This window comes from Labeo rohita, chromosome 25 (genome assembly GCF_022985175.1).
Source record: "Labeo rohita strain BAU-BD-2019 chromosome 25, IGBB_LRoh.1.0, whole genome shotgun sequence".
Taxonomy (NCBI): domain Eukaryota; kingdom Metazoa; phylum Chordata; class Actinopteri; order Cypriniformes; family Cyprinidae; genus Labeo; species Labeo rohita.
The window spans coordinates 15,418,964-15,433,610 of record NC_066893.1 but is presented as its reverse complement, the minus strand read 5'-3'; the positions used below and the strand labels follow the sequence as shown (position 1 = coordinate 15,433,610).

General features: G+C 33.3%; 1 protein-coding gene across 1 annotated transcript in view; it reads left to right on the top strand.

Annotated features, from left to right (window-relative positions):
* The first annotated feature begins 5,194 nt into the window (after positions 1-5,194).
* Positions 5,195-14,647, top strand: part of LOC127156473 (solute carrier family 45 member 3) — a 37,485-nt gene continuing 28,032 nt past the window's right edge. Inside the window, exon 1 of the mRNA XM_051099352.1 lies at positions 5,195-5,355. The gene's annotated coding sequence lies outside the window, so the exon portion shown is untranslated. The remainder of the gene's footprint in view (positions 5,356-14,647) is intronic.

Below are 14,647 nucleotides of genomic sequence, written 5' to 3'. Positions count from 1 at the left end.
CTAAACATATATATATATATATATATATATATATATATATATATATATATATATATATATATATATATATATATATATATATATATATATGTGTGTATATATATATATATATAAAAAATTTATATCGTTGTTCTGAGTTTATTTCACTATTCTGAGAAAAAAAAGTCAGTTGTAAGATATAAACTCTTAAAAGTCAGAATTGAATAGATCTTGCAAATCTGACTTTATTTCTTGCAGTTGCAAGTTTATATCGTTCTATTCTGATGTTATAACTTGCAATTGTGGGTTTATATTGCACAATTCTGAGAACAAAGTCAGAATTGTGAATTTGTATTATGCAACTCTAAGAAAAAAATTCAGAATTGTATGATGTAAACTCGCAATTGCAAGAAAAAAATCTGAATTGCAAGAACTCGCTTTTGTAAGAAAAAAGTATTACTCGCAATTGTCAGTTTACATCTTGCAATTCTGAGAAAAAAGTCAAAAATGTGCAATTCAGACTTTGTAACACGCAATTGCAAGTTCAGTCAAAACATCTTTTTTTTTTCTGAGAATGGAAGGTTTTTTTTTTGGATTTTGTAATCTGCAATTACGAGTTTATATCACAATTCTGAGAAAAAAGTCAGAATTGCGAGATACAAGCTCTCATTAGCAAGAAATAAAGCCAGAATTGTGAGTTTTTATGTCGTGAATCTGACTTTATTTCTTGCAATTGCGAGTTTATATTGTCCTATTCTGAAGTTACAATTCGTAGTTGAGTTTCTATTGCACACTTCTGAGAAAAAAATTTGTATTGTGGAGTTCTGTGAAAAAAGTCAGAATTGAGAGTTTATATTACGCAATTCTGAGAAAAAATATCAGAATTGTAATGTAAACTCGCAGTTGCTAGAAAAAAAGTCAGAATTGCAAGATACATACTCGCATTTGCGAGAAAAAGCAATTGTGTTTACATCTCGCAATTGTGAGAAAAAAATCAGAAATGCGAGTTTATATCGCAATTCAGAAAAAAAGTCAGAAATGCGCAATTCTGGCTTTATAACACGCAATTGCAAGTTAAGTCAGAACTTACTTTTTTTCTGAGAATGTAAGTCTTTTTTTCATTTCAGAACTGGATTTTATGACCTGCGATTGTGAGTTTATATCACTATTCTGAGAAAAAAAGTCAGAATTGTGAGATACAAATTCGCATTTGCAAGAAAAAAGTCTGGAGTGTGTTTTATCTCACAAATCTGACTTTATTTCTCGCAATTGCGAGTTTATATTGTGCTATTCTGATGTTACAACTCACAATTAAGTTTATATTGCACAATTCTGAGAAAAAAAAGTCGGATTTGCAAGTTTATATTACGCAGTTCTGAAATAAAAGTAAGAATTGTGATGTAAACTCGCAATTGCGAAAAAAAAAAAGTATGCGAGTTAAGTCAGAACATATCTTTTTTTCTGAAAACATAAGTATTTTTTTCATTTCAGAACTGGATTTAATAACCTGCATTTGCAAGATAATATCACAGTTCTGAGAAAGAGAGATATAGACTCGAAATTGTGAGGAAAAAAAAGTCAGAATTGCGAGATACGAACTTGCATTTGCAAGAAATAAAGTCAGAATTGTGAGTTTTTGTCTCGCAAATCTGACTTTTTTTCTGACAATAGGTTTATATCATACTATTCTGACATAACTTGCAATTTTGAGTTTACTTTATGCAATTCTGAGGAAAAAATCTGAATTGTATGATGTAAACTCTGCATTGTGAGGATAAAAGTCAGAATTGTGAGATGCAAGCTTGCATTTGTGAGAAAAAGTATATCTCGCAACTGTGAGTTTACATCTCGCAATTCTGAGAAAAAAGTCAGAATTGCGAATCTGACTGTATTTCTCACAATTGTGAGTTTATATCCTGCTATTCTGATGTTAAAACTCGCAATTGTGTGAGATAACTTTTAATTACTTTTTTTTTTATTCAGTGGTGGAAACGGGCTTCCATAATATGCTCTGTTCTATAATTTCAGCTTTTTCACATTTTTTTCCTTTATTTGGGGACCATTGTATATTTTTGGCCAGTATGGTTTCTTTAATAACTGTCAGTACAAATATATTCATTTAATACAATGTATTTTTGAGTGGTTCGTACCTGATCACACAGGTCACAAAAGGGCAGCATAAGTTCTAGACTTGTGCTGCTCTCTATAGCAAAGTGAACTCAATCAGTCCATAATGGCCCTGCAGTCTCGCTGTCATTGGCGCTCAACTCAGAGCTTGTGCTAAAGAAATGTGTCACCAAATGTCTCACATTCTTGGTATCAGTTAGTGGCGGAATCTGGTCTCTGGTTACCTCTGCCTGGGGTAGAGGACATAGGTGCAGGCTCAGCAGCGGACCCCTCTAGCATAACCACCTCCCCCTCTTCGCTTGCTGTATTAACGTCACAGCCCTGCTCTTTAGCCATCTGAGCCTTTACCATCCAACAACTGTGCCTGACAGAGCACTGTTTATTCAGCCAGGCCGAAACATTGAACGCCCTCCCCAATGGACTGCCTTCTCCTGTTTGTGTGATGAGAGTAGGATGTGTTCGTTTTAATTAGAGCTTATCATCTCCACACTGTCTACATGTGTCGTCAATACACAAAAGGCTAGAAACAATAATTGGAAAGTTTATTCTCCTGGTGATTAAGTTGTCAAAAGAAGCTGACGCTCAATTTAATAACACAGTTTTCTGCGATATGTCATTTAAACAGAAATATCAGCCAGGCCCAGACATTCCTCATGGGATCTGATAGTGGCACGGACTGTTCTGTTAAGTATGCATGTCTGCGGTAACAGCTCTTCCTCTTAGAGACCAACACGAAGACAGCACAACAAAAATATTCTTATCTAAATATAGCTTTCTTGTAGTGCTCTAGCTTGCTAGGGCATAGATAAGATTTTGACACAACTTGTTTATTACATTGATTTCAATACGATAATCTTGTACCATATTAATATAAACATACAAAGAGAAAGAAAATATATTACATTTGTTGTTATTAACAACATGAAGTGCATTAAGCATTACATTACATCGAGGTTTCCCAAACTTGGGTTTGTGAAAAATCTGCAGGTGTTCATAAAAATAAAAAATTAACTAGTCTGATTACAAGTATTTTATAATATAATCTATATATTCTATACTATAATCCTGATTTTTGAAATCTGATTATGTAATCCAGATTACAAGGATAGATAGACAGATAGATAGATAGATAGATAGATAGATAGATAGATAGATAGATGGATAGACAGACAGATAGATAGATGAACAGATAGATAAATATATAGGCAGACAGATAGATAGAGATATATTGATGGACTGACAGACGATAGACGGACGGATGATAGACAGACAAACTGGTAGACTGGTGGGTGGATGGGTAGATAGACAAAAACAGATGGATGGACAGATGGATAGATGAATGGATAGGTAAACATAGACAGATAGATAGACAGATGGACTAACAGATGGATAGATAGATGAATGGATAGATAGATAGATAGATATACATGAACAGATGGACAGATATATATACGGATTGATAGACAGACAGACTGGTGGGTAGATGGGTAGATAGACAAAAACAGATGGACGGACGGATAGATATATAGTCAGACTGATGGACTGACAGATGGACAGATAGATATAGATGGACTTATGGACTGATAGATAGATAGATAGATAGCTGTATGGATAGATGACATATAGACAGACTGATGGACTGACAGATGGATAGATAGATAGATAGATAGATAGATAGATGGACTGACAGATGGATATATACATGAACGGATAGACATATATATATGGACTGATAGATAGATAGATAGATAGATAGATAGATAGATAGATATTGATGGACTGACAGACGGATAGATGGATAGATAGATATATAGACGGACAACCTGGTAGATTGGTGGATGGATGGGTAGATAGACAAAAACAGATGGATGGACAGACGGATAGATATATAGATGGACTGACAGACGGATAGATAGATGAATGGATAGGTAAACATATAGGCAGATAGATAGACAGATGGACTAACAGATGGATGGATAGATAGATAGATGAATGGATAGGTATAGATAGATAGATGGATGTATAGATAGATATACATGAACAGATGGACAGATATATATACGGACTAGATAGATAGATAGATAGATAGATAGATAGATGGACTGACAGACGAATATATACATGAACAGATAGATAGACTGGTGGAGTGACAAACGGATAGATAGATGAACAGATAGATAAATATATAGGCAGATAGATAGGTAGAAAGATAGATGGACAGATAGATATATTGATGTACTGACAGACGGATAGATAGATGGACAGATAGATATATAGACGGACTGATGATAGATAGACAAAAACAGATGCACGGTCGAATAGACATAGACGGACTGATGGACTGACAGATGGACATATAGATATAGATGGACTTATGGACTGATAGATAGATAGATAGATAGATAGATAGATAGATAGATAGATAGATAGCTGTATGGATGGATGACAGACAAACTGATGGACTGACAGACGGATAGATAGATGGACGGATAGATATAGACGGACTGATGGACTGACAGACGGATATATACATGAACGGATAGACATATATACGGACTGATAGATAGATAGATAGATTGACAAACAGATAGACGTATATATGGACTGATAGATTGATAGATCGACAGACAGACTGACAGACGGATATATACATGAACGGATAGACGTACTTACTGATAGGTAGATAGATAGATAGACAGACAGACAGACTGATGGACTGACAGACAGACAGATATATACATGAACGGATAGACAGATATATACATGAACGGATAGATAGATAGATAGATAGATAGATAGATAGATAGATGGATGGATAGATAGACGGACGCTACTAATTATTATGTTTTAATAGATTTTACAATGGACGTTTCAGTACATTTATCCAGTAATAGAAACGACATTGTTATGTTAAAATAAATCAGATTAGAAACTCTTGAACATGTTATTTTCAGACGCAAATGCAGGCACTTGAATGTAAACTGTCCCTGTGCCTGAAGTAAAATACGGATTTGGCTCTAAAAACTAATAAGAAACTGAAATTCCGTGCACTTCTTTCTTTTCTTTGGTGGTTGACCTGGGCTCAATAGGAGGATTTAACCCATCCTCTACACCTCCCGGGTCCGTGCAGTGATTCATGCCTTTTTTTCCCCGGATAATTTCAGCACGTCACTGAGTCCTTCCCACAAAGTTGGGAAACAGCGGAGCGTCCGTGGAAGCGAGCGGACACACGAGAGCCGCGTCTGGAAGGTAAGATCAGCCTGTTCTCATCTCTACACAAGTGATTATGTAGTACAAATGAGGTTTATGTAGAGTCGTTGACGTGGTCGAGCTGAGAGACGTTTCCGACTGAGTGATAAACGCAAGAAACTTGTTCATTGAATCAAAATAACTTCCGCTTCCTGCATAATACACTCGCGCCGGATAAAATCACTGGTGAGGAGAACAGCAAACATGTTTGTACCGTTATACAAACACACAGACTAGCGTTGTTTGCATAACGCGCGTTTTCGTCAGTGATGTTCACGATGGAAACCGACAACTGGTTTTATATTAGGAAGTTTAACGTTTAAAGCTCGACTCCCATTTAAACACTCAAACTTCTTGTAGCCTTTCCATTAGTTTTGTATGGAGTGCCAAGTGCCAGGGTGGCATCGACTGTTTAACAATTAGAGTCAATTATTTTTTCCAACTGAAGTATATCTAAAGCTGTAAACATTTGGTGAAACCCCCGCTGTTTTGACACATGGCTGTGGGGGAGGTAAATACTTAAGTATTTTGAGACTTTGTTTAGTCTCTGCCTCATGTTTTGGCTGTGTCTCAAAACATAGCGAGCTGCCTGCCTAGACAGCATTTTTGGACGTCATATGCGCTTGCGGCATATTTCGGCGATCCAAGCGCTAAACGATGTCTGCTTCATGAACGAATCTCTTTTGGAGTCTCACATTTTAATCGAATAAGTTCCTAAAATTGGTCTGAACGATAACTTGGTGACTTATTGAACCAAGAACGGTCTTACAAACACGTTATATAGCTACAGCTTGCTGACGTAACGAACCAATAACCGCTTTTTTCGAATATATTCGATTCGAATATTGTAATCGATTAAGAACGTAATAAACAAACTGTAATGTTACATCTGGCTTAATTGGAACGTTCTGAAGCGTGTAATACACCACAATATAGACTACTATAATAATGTAAAAGAATTGTTGAAATGTTTATTGAATCGGTTTAAATAGTCAAAATATGCGACAGCCACTTTTTTCGGGTTCAGTGAAAGACTGCTGGTACCAAATGCAAGATGCTAAATGAACATGTTATGTTACATGTTATAAAGTCAAGTTCAGATGTTCATAATTTAAAACGGAATGAAGTAAAGCTGCAAAGGTGGTTATATTTGGTCATATTTCCATCCACCAGCACAGTTATTATGAGTCACCGCTGACAGCAAGACAATATTTATGGGGAGTCTAGACAAGTATTTATTTATAGCAGTCTCTCTTGACATTGTCCGCCTGAAACTATTTAATAAACAGAAAATGACACATTTGAAAGCTCATTGCTCTGTGGGAGAGTGGAGTGTTCTCTGCTATGGTTCTTTTATTCCAGACAGACAAACAATTTAATAAGTAAGATTTTTTTTTCATTAAGTTTAGCTGAGCATAAAGATGCTTTAGGGCTTGAGATCCAGCACTAACAGGGCTCATCTGCTGCTTCCTTGAGTAATGTTCCTCACCCGAAATTCCCTAGCCAGGCCAGCTGTACTCAGCTCGACTAATACTACACAACAGCGGATCAGATCCGGCAACCTGCAGAGCCTCTTAAGCCAGTCATGGCGTTTTGTTTTCTTAATTATACATGCTCCTCTTTCAGCCCTCCAGACTGTATAGACTGAAGCACCTTTACCACCATGCAAGATGGTGAGTTATGGTAGATATAAAGAACACATTTTTGTTTAAAGTTCAGCGGTGACCCTATGATTTATTTGAGTCATTTTTACATTTTACGACTGCATAATAACAACATAAACAATAGTTATTTAGTAACTTATCTTAAATGATACTTGCAGATACATTATATATAATAATTTATCATAACAGCAACAATTATTATTATTATTATTATTGTTATGAAGTGTTTTGCACTCTAAATGGCTGTAAGAATAAATGTATTTAAATATGTTTTGTTGTTGTAAAAATCAAGGCAAAATAAACTAATGGTGGTAGTAGTAGTAATTAGTGTTATTATTATTTAATATAATATTATTATTCTACATTATATATGCATAAATTAATATTTTTAATAAATATTCTTAATATTATAAATACTATAATAATATAATATTAATACCTTAATATTATAATGCAACGTTTTTATCATAGATTTTTATATATTTAATAATATTATTAATACTATAAGTACTATAATATAATATTAATACTATAATATTATAATGCAGTTGTTTTAATAATAAAAGAATAATAATAATTTATTTTACATTATGTATACATAGATTTAATGTTTTTAATAAATATTATTAATACTATAAATGCTATAAATATTATATTAATACTATATTATAATGTTGTTTATGTTTTTAATGTTTTTAACAATAATTATTATTATTTGTTATTTTACATTACATATGCAAAGTTTATTATTTATTTTTTATAAACATTATTAATACTATAAATACTATAATAATGTAATATTAATACTACTAATAATAAATATAATAATTAATATTATTATTTGTTTTTTATTTTTTATAAACATTAATACTATAAAAACTATATTAATATTAATACTATAATATCATGCAACGTTGTTTTAAATACTACTACTAATATAATTAATATTATTATTTGTTATTTTACATTATATATGCATACATTTTTTTATTTTTAATAAACATTATTAATACTTTACATACTATAATAATAATTATTATTTGTTAATTTACATAATATATGCATAGATTAATACTATAATATTATAATGCAAAGTTGTTTTGCAATCTAAATAAGTGTAAGAAAAAATAATTACATATTTTTTTGTCTGGAACTCATTGCCAAATAGAGTGGTTTTTTTGTTTTGTTTTTTCTGGCCTGAAGGTCAAAAAGTTTGTTTGTCCTTTTGCATAGCTGTCCTCAGTACATCCAGTCAGTATTCCAGTCACTCTTTTCCAGTTACCCTATATTATCTGAACAAACGGGAAGCAGTTGACTTCTGGAATTTAGCTAATTAAGCTGCTGTAACTCGCCTTGTAACTCAACTAGTTTAATAAACTCTTTTGATGGAGCTCAAATTGTCATTAAAAGACACAAATGCATTCCAGAAAGCCTCCCCTTGCCTCAAGGTCAGAGTTTACACCACTAACCTGTAATACAGAGAGCTGTTGCCAGCTGGCTTAAGGTGAATGATGTCTCCACGTCTACACCAAACGGCCAAAGTTTGCAGGATTCGGATGGCCGCCAACCAGTTTTGGAAAGTCACCTTCCATTCTCTTGGCTGAGTTTATTCCTTTCAAGTTGTTCATTCCTTTAATGTTTGCTGGACTGGATTTCAGTAAATAATTGGAGCTGCCAGTGAAGGCCAGGCAGAGCTAGCTATGTCTGCTCGAGTTAGAAAAGAAATACATACTCTGATTGATGTGGTGTATTCTTAGGACTTCAAGACAATGGTGGTGAATGCAGATTTTGTGATGAAACACTCTGCACTGCATGCCTGAGGCAGCGCGGTTCGAATAGTATTATTTGCCCATCGTCCTAAGAATGCCGGCTAACCTCACATGACCCATCTTGCGTAAACTGGCAAGAATGATTTGAAGGACGTTCATTCGGATTCATTCATATTAAGCTTTTTTCAGTCATGTCACCCTCCCACTTGTAGAATAACATGATGGCAAGATGACAATGGTGATGAAAGCCGCTGAGCACTGACACAGAATGTGGGAACACTGTGTTTCAACGTCGCTCTACCAACTGTTTATTTTCTGCCTCTGCGTATGTGGTCTCAAAGAACTTTTATTACAAAGAACTTGGGAGTTGCAGCCTTGTAGATGGGATATTTTTGGCATCCTTTGAAAAGATGCTGTTTGGTATAGTCACAACAACTGACAAGAAACTACTTTTTTGGATGCCCTTGCACAAGTCGCTTTACAGATGATAGTAATGTTTATACATTTATATAAATGAATAACATAAAAATTATATTCTATATAAAATGCTTACCAAGACTGTAATTTATGTGATTAAAAATATAGGAAAAACAGTATTATTGTGAAATATTATTACAGTTTAAAATAACAATTTTCTGTTTTAATCTAAATTAAAATGGAATTTATTCCTGTGATGCAAATTTGAATTTTCAGCATTTCAGTGTCACATGATCCTTCAGAAATCATTCTGATATGCTGATTTGCTGCTCAAGAAACATTTCTAATTATTATCAACATTGAAAACGGTTGTAATGCTTAATATTTTTGTGGAAACTGTAATACATTTTTTAAGGATTCAAAATAGACAGTTCAAATGAACCACATTTATTTGAATTAGAAACTTTACTGTCATTTTTGTGCAATATAATGCCTCCTTGTTGAATAATTGTATTAATTTATTTAAAAAAAAAAAAAAATCTTAGCCACCTTAACAGATAGTTACTATAAGTTTTAAATAAATATATTTTAAAATTTTTATTTAATATATTTATTTATTTATTTTAGGAAATCTTGTGACCTTAACAGATACAACCAAAGGAATTACTGTAAAGTATAAATAGATGTTATTTATTTATTTATTTATTTATTTATTGTTCGAGTCAACCAGTAGAACCTTCTTTATTTTTGATCCAAAACCAATACATTGTATTATATTATATTTTATTATATGTGACCCTAGACCACAAAACCAGTCTTAAGTCGCTGGGGTATATTTGTAGCAATAGCCAAAAATACATTGAATGGGTCAAAATTATTGATTTTTCTTTTATGCCAAAAATCATTTTTAGGAAATTAAGTAAAGATCATGTTTCATGAAGATTTTTTGTAAAATTCCTACTGTAAATATATAAAAACTTAATTTTTGATTAGTAATATGCATTAGTAAGAGCTTCATTTGGACAACTTTAAAGGTGATTTTCTCAATATTTTGATTTTCTCGCACCCTCAGATTCCATATATTCAAATAGTTGTATCTCGGCCAAATATCGTCCTATTCTAACAAATCATACATCAATGGAAAGCATATTTATTCAGATTTCAGATGATGAATAAAGCTCAGTTTCGAAAAATTGACCTTATGACTGGTTTTGTGGTCCAGGGTCACATATTATATATGTATAATACAATATAATACTTAATTTTATTTTATATACAGTATATATATACAGTATATACATACACACATACAATAAAATAAAAGCTAAATTACGATACATTTATAGTCAAAAATACATTTATATTTACAGTTGCTATAATTCTAATATATATATAAAATTTTATTTTATTTTATTTGGTGGTTCGACTTATTTTTGAACCCTGCACACGACTGATATTCTTATTTATTTATTTATTGTTCGATTCGACCAGCAGAAAAATCTTTATTTTTCTGACATATATTATATTATATTATATTATATTTATTATAATATATTATCTTAATTAGATTACATTTTTTATATATATAATAAAACCTAAATTACAATACATTTATAGTCAAAAATACATTTATATTTAGTTACTGTAAATTCTAAATATTTTTATTTTATTTTATTTTATTTTGTGGCTCGACTTCTTTTTCAAACCTGCGCACAAGTGATATTCTTATTTATTTATTTATTGTTCGACTCGACCAGCAGAAAAATCTTTATTTTTCAGACATATATTGTATTATATTATATTTATATATAATAGAACCTAAATTACAATACATTTATAGTCAAAAATACATTTATATTTACAGCTACTGTAAATTCTAATTTTTTATTTATTTATTTATTTTTTTTATTTTGTGGCTCGACTTCTTTTTGAAACCTGCGCACGACTGATACTCTTAGACAATTCAATCTAGGTCTTTCTGTTGTTTCAACTGTTTATGTCTCTGGTTATAAAGAAAAATGAGTCAAGGTTTGCAAACCTATCATCACAAATGCTTTCCTGGGGCTTTTAAAAGCAACATTTAAGGTTTTGTTTGCAAATTACAACCGTTTAATGTGCGTCTGCCGCTCATCAGCAATGCGACTGCTAGACGTTTTGCATCTTAAACGTCCATTTTGTGCGTAATTCAATTTAGAACCTTTTCTCAGAGTGTTTTCATGGAGGCCTCATTATGGGTTGCAAAAAAAGCATCCACAGATTTAATGTCTGTAGTGGAGGCCCCAAAGCTAAGCTATTTTTCTAATAGCAAGACATACTTTTATGCAGAGTATCAGGTCAAAATCACAATGGTGTACATGGGGCCCCGAGGACAGGATAAATGAGACTCGTCTTGAGTCATTTTCCCATGGTGATAAGGCCAGATGTTGGTAGAGAAAAGCCACACTGACTGAAGGGTGGGAGAAGAGCCTCGTATATAAACACTGATGCTTCGGTTGAATAAACATATTCTGTGTATGCCAGGAAACCCCAAGTTATGAAAAAAAGAAGGAAGGGGATGAAATGAAAGTTTGTGATTTACTGTCCTTTCAAGTAACTGAGTGTCTGAGCGACAGTGAGAAATATGGGTTGGGGGAGAAGGTCTCTTTCATGTAGTGAAAAGGATAGAAGAGGACCTTTGATATCTGAGACGCACTGAACTCTTTGAAAGGATAAACTGTGATATAAGTCAGTATGGCTATGTGCTTTGATGGTCATTTCAGCTTGGCTATTGTTGTGCCATAAATATTTTTTGGTGGAGCGTCTCCGCGTTTTGTTGATTTAGTAAATGTTTGAGCGCCTTATGTTCGTCTTTTTGACTGTACACATCCACACCCAAGTTATATTCCAGCGGCTTTTCATTTGGAATTTCTACTTGAAAAGAACTTTGCACTTGAAGTTGCTGTTTCCAAAACCATGACATTAACGTCTACAAGAATAGACCAGGTGAGTTTTAATAGGTGTATACAGTAAAAAGCCAATCCCTGGTTATGGATGAGCACATAAACATAGAAAGAGCTCCTGAATGATTGTAATTTACAATGATTGTAATTTCCTGTGTGACGGAATTTTCCAACCGGGAATGACTGCAAGGCTGCGCCTGCTACCGTGGCACCATTTGTTCCGTTCCCTACTGAAACTTCATCTAATTTTGGGATTTTCACTGATTATATGAATTATTTTTAAAATACAGTGTGCGGTGAATTTTAGGCTACTGTTTACAGTATATTGAAGGAGCTTTTGATATGTCTTGAGAGGCTTTTTTTTCTTCTCACTACCTGTTTTCCTATGACTCATTTGGTGAGTGTGTATACTTACATGACTCATATGGATCTTTAAATTATAGAGGTTTTGACTACTGACCTCCATTACGTGACTCTCTGGAATATTTCTTTTTGTTTGGTCAGTTGCAGCTTTCTGTAGTCAGTCTGCCGAACAATTGACTCTTATGAATCAGTACATTTAGTGAATCAAAAAGCAAACAGTGTAGCCTGTTTCCAGAGTGAATGAATCTAGTGAGCCGAATCTTTTTAGTGAATCAAAAAACATACAGCGCAAACAGTGTAGTCTGATTTCAGAACAAATTAATCCAGTGAGTTGGTTCTTTTAGGGAAACAAAAAACATTCACCACAACCAGTGTAGTCTGATTTCCAAATAAATTACTTTAGTGAGGCTGTTCTTTTTAGTGAATAAAAAAACAAACAGTACTGTTTCCAGAGCGAATGAATCTAGCAAGCCATTTTTTAGGGAATCAAAAAACATTCACCACAACCAGTGTACAGTTTTCCGAATTAATGACTTTGGTGAGACTTTGGCTTTTTTAGGGAATCAAAATCAAACAGACTGTGTAGTCTGTTTCCAGAGTGAATGAATCTAGTGAGTTGATTCTTTTTAGTGAATCAAAAAACATACAATGCAAACAGCGTAGTCTGATTCCAGAGTGAATCAATATAGTGAGCCGTTTTAGGGAATAAAAAAAACATGCAGTGCAAACAGTGTAGTCTGATTCCAGAAATAAGGATTCTAATGAACCAGTTCTTTTGGGGAATCAAAAAACATACAGCACAAACAGTGTAGTCTGATTCCAGAGCGAATGAATTGGTAGTTGGTAAGCAGCCATGTAATAAACAGGAAGATGTAAACTTGTGTTTCACTCAAATCTTCATTTTGTCATTCATGCATTCATTTTAATTTATTTATTATGCATGCAAAAAACATACAGTGCAAACAGTGTAGTCTGATTCTAGAATGAATGAATCTAGAGAGTCGATTCTTTTCAGTGAATCAATAAACATACAGCGCAAACAGTGTAGTTTGATTTCAGAACAAATTAATCCAGTGAGTTGGTTCTTTTAGAGAATCAAAAACACTCACCACAACCAGTGTAGTCTGATTTCCAAATAAATAACTTTAGTGAGGCTGTTCTTTTTAGAGAATCAAAAAACAAACAGTACAAACAGTGCAGTCTGTTTCCAGAGTGAATGAATCTAGCAAGCCCTTTTTTAGGGAATCAAAAAACCTTCACCACAACCAGTGTACTCTGTTTTCCTAATGAATGACTTTGGTGAGCCGCTTTTTTAGGGAATCAAAAAACAAACAGTGCAAACTGTGTAGTCTGTTTCCAGAGTGAATGAATCTAGTAAGTTGATTCTTTTTAGTGAATCAAAAAACATACAGCACAAACAGCGTAGTCTGATTCCATAGTGAATCAATATAGTGAGCCAGTGTTTTAGGGAATAAAAAAAACATACAGCACAAAAAGTGTAGTCTGACTCCGGAACAAATTAATCTAGTGAGCCGATTCTTTATAGTGAATCAAAAAACATACAGCAAAAACAGTGTACTCTGATTTCCGAATGAATGACTTTGGTGAGCCGGTTCTTTTTAGGTAATCAAAAAACAAACACTGTAGTCTGATTCCAGAACAAATGAACTTAGTGAGTCGATTCTTTTATGGAATCGAAAAACATCCACCGCGAACAGTGTAGACTGATTTCCAAATAAATGACTTTACTGAGGCTATTTTTAGGGAATCAAAAAACAAACACTGTAGTCTGATTCCAGAACAAATGAACCTAGTGAGTCGATTCTTTTATGGAATCGAAAAACATCCACCGCGAACAGTGTAGACTGATTTCCAAATAAATGACTTTACTGAGGCTATTTTTAGGGAATCAAAAAACAAACAGTACAAACAGTGTAGTCTGATTCCAGAATGAATTAATCTAGTGAGCCAATTCTTTTTAGTGAATCAAAAAACATACAGCACAAACAGTGTAGTCTGATTCCAGAGCGAATGAATCAAGCGAGCTGTTTAGTTAGTTGGTAAGCAGCCATGTAATAAACAGGAAGATGTAAACTTTTATTTCACTAATATTCACTAAAATATTCATTTTTTCTTTCAT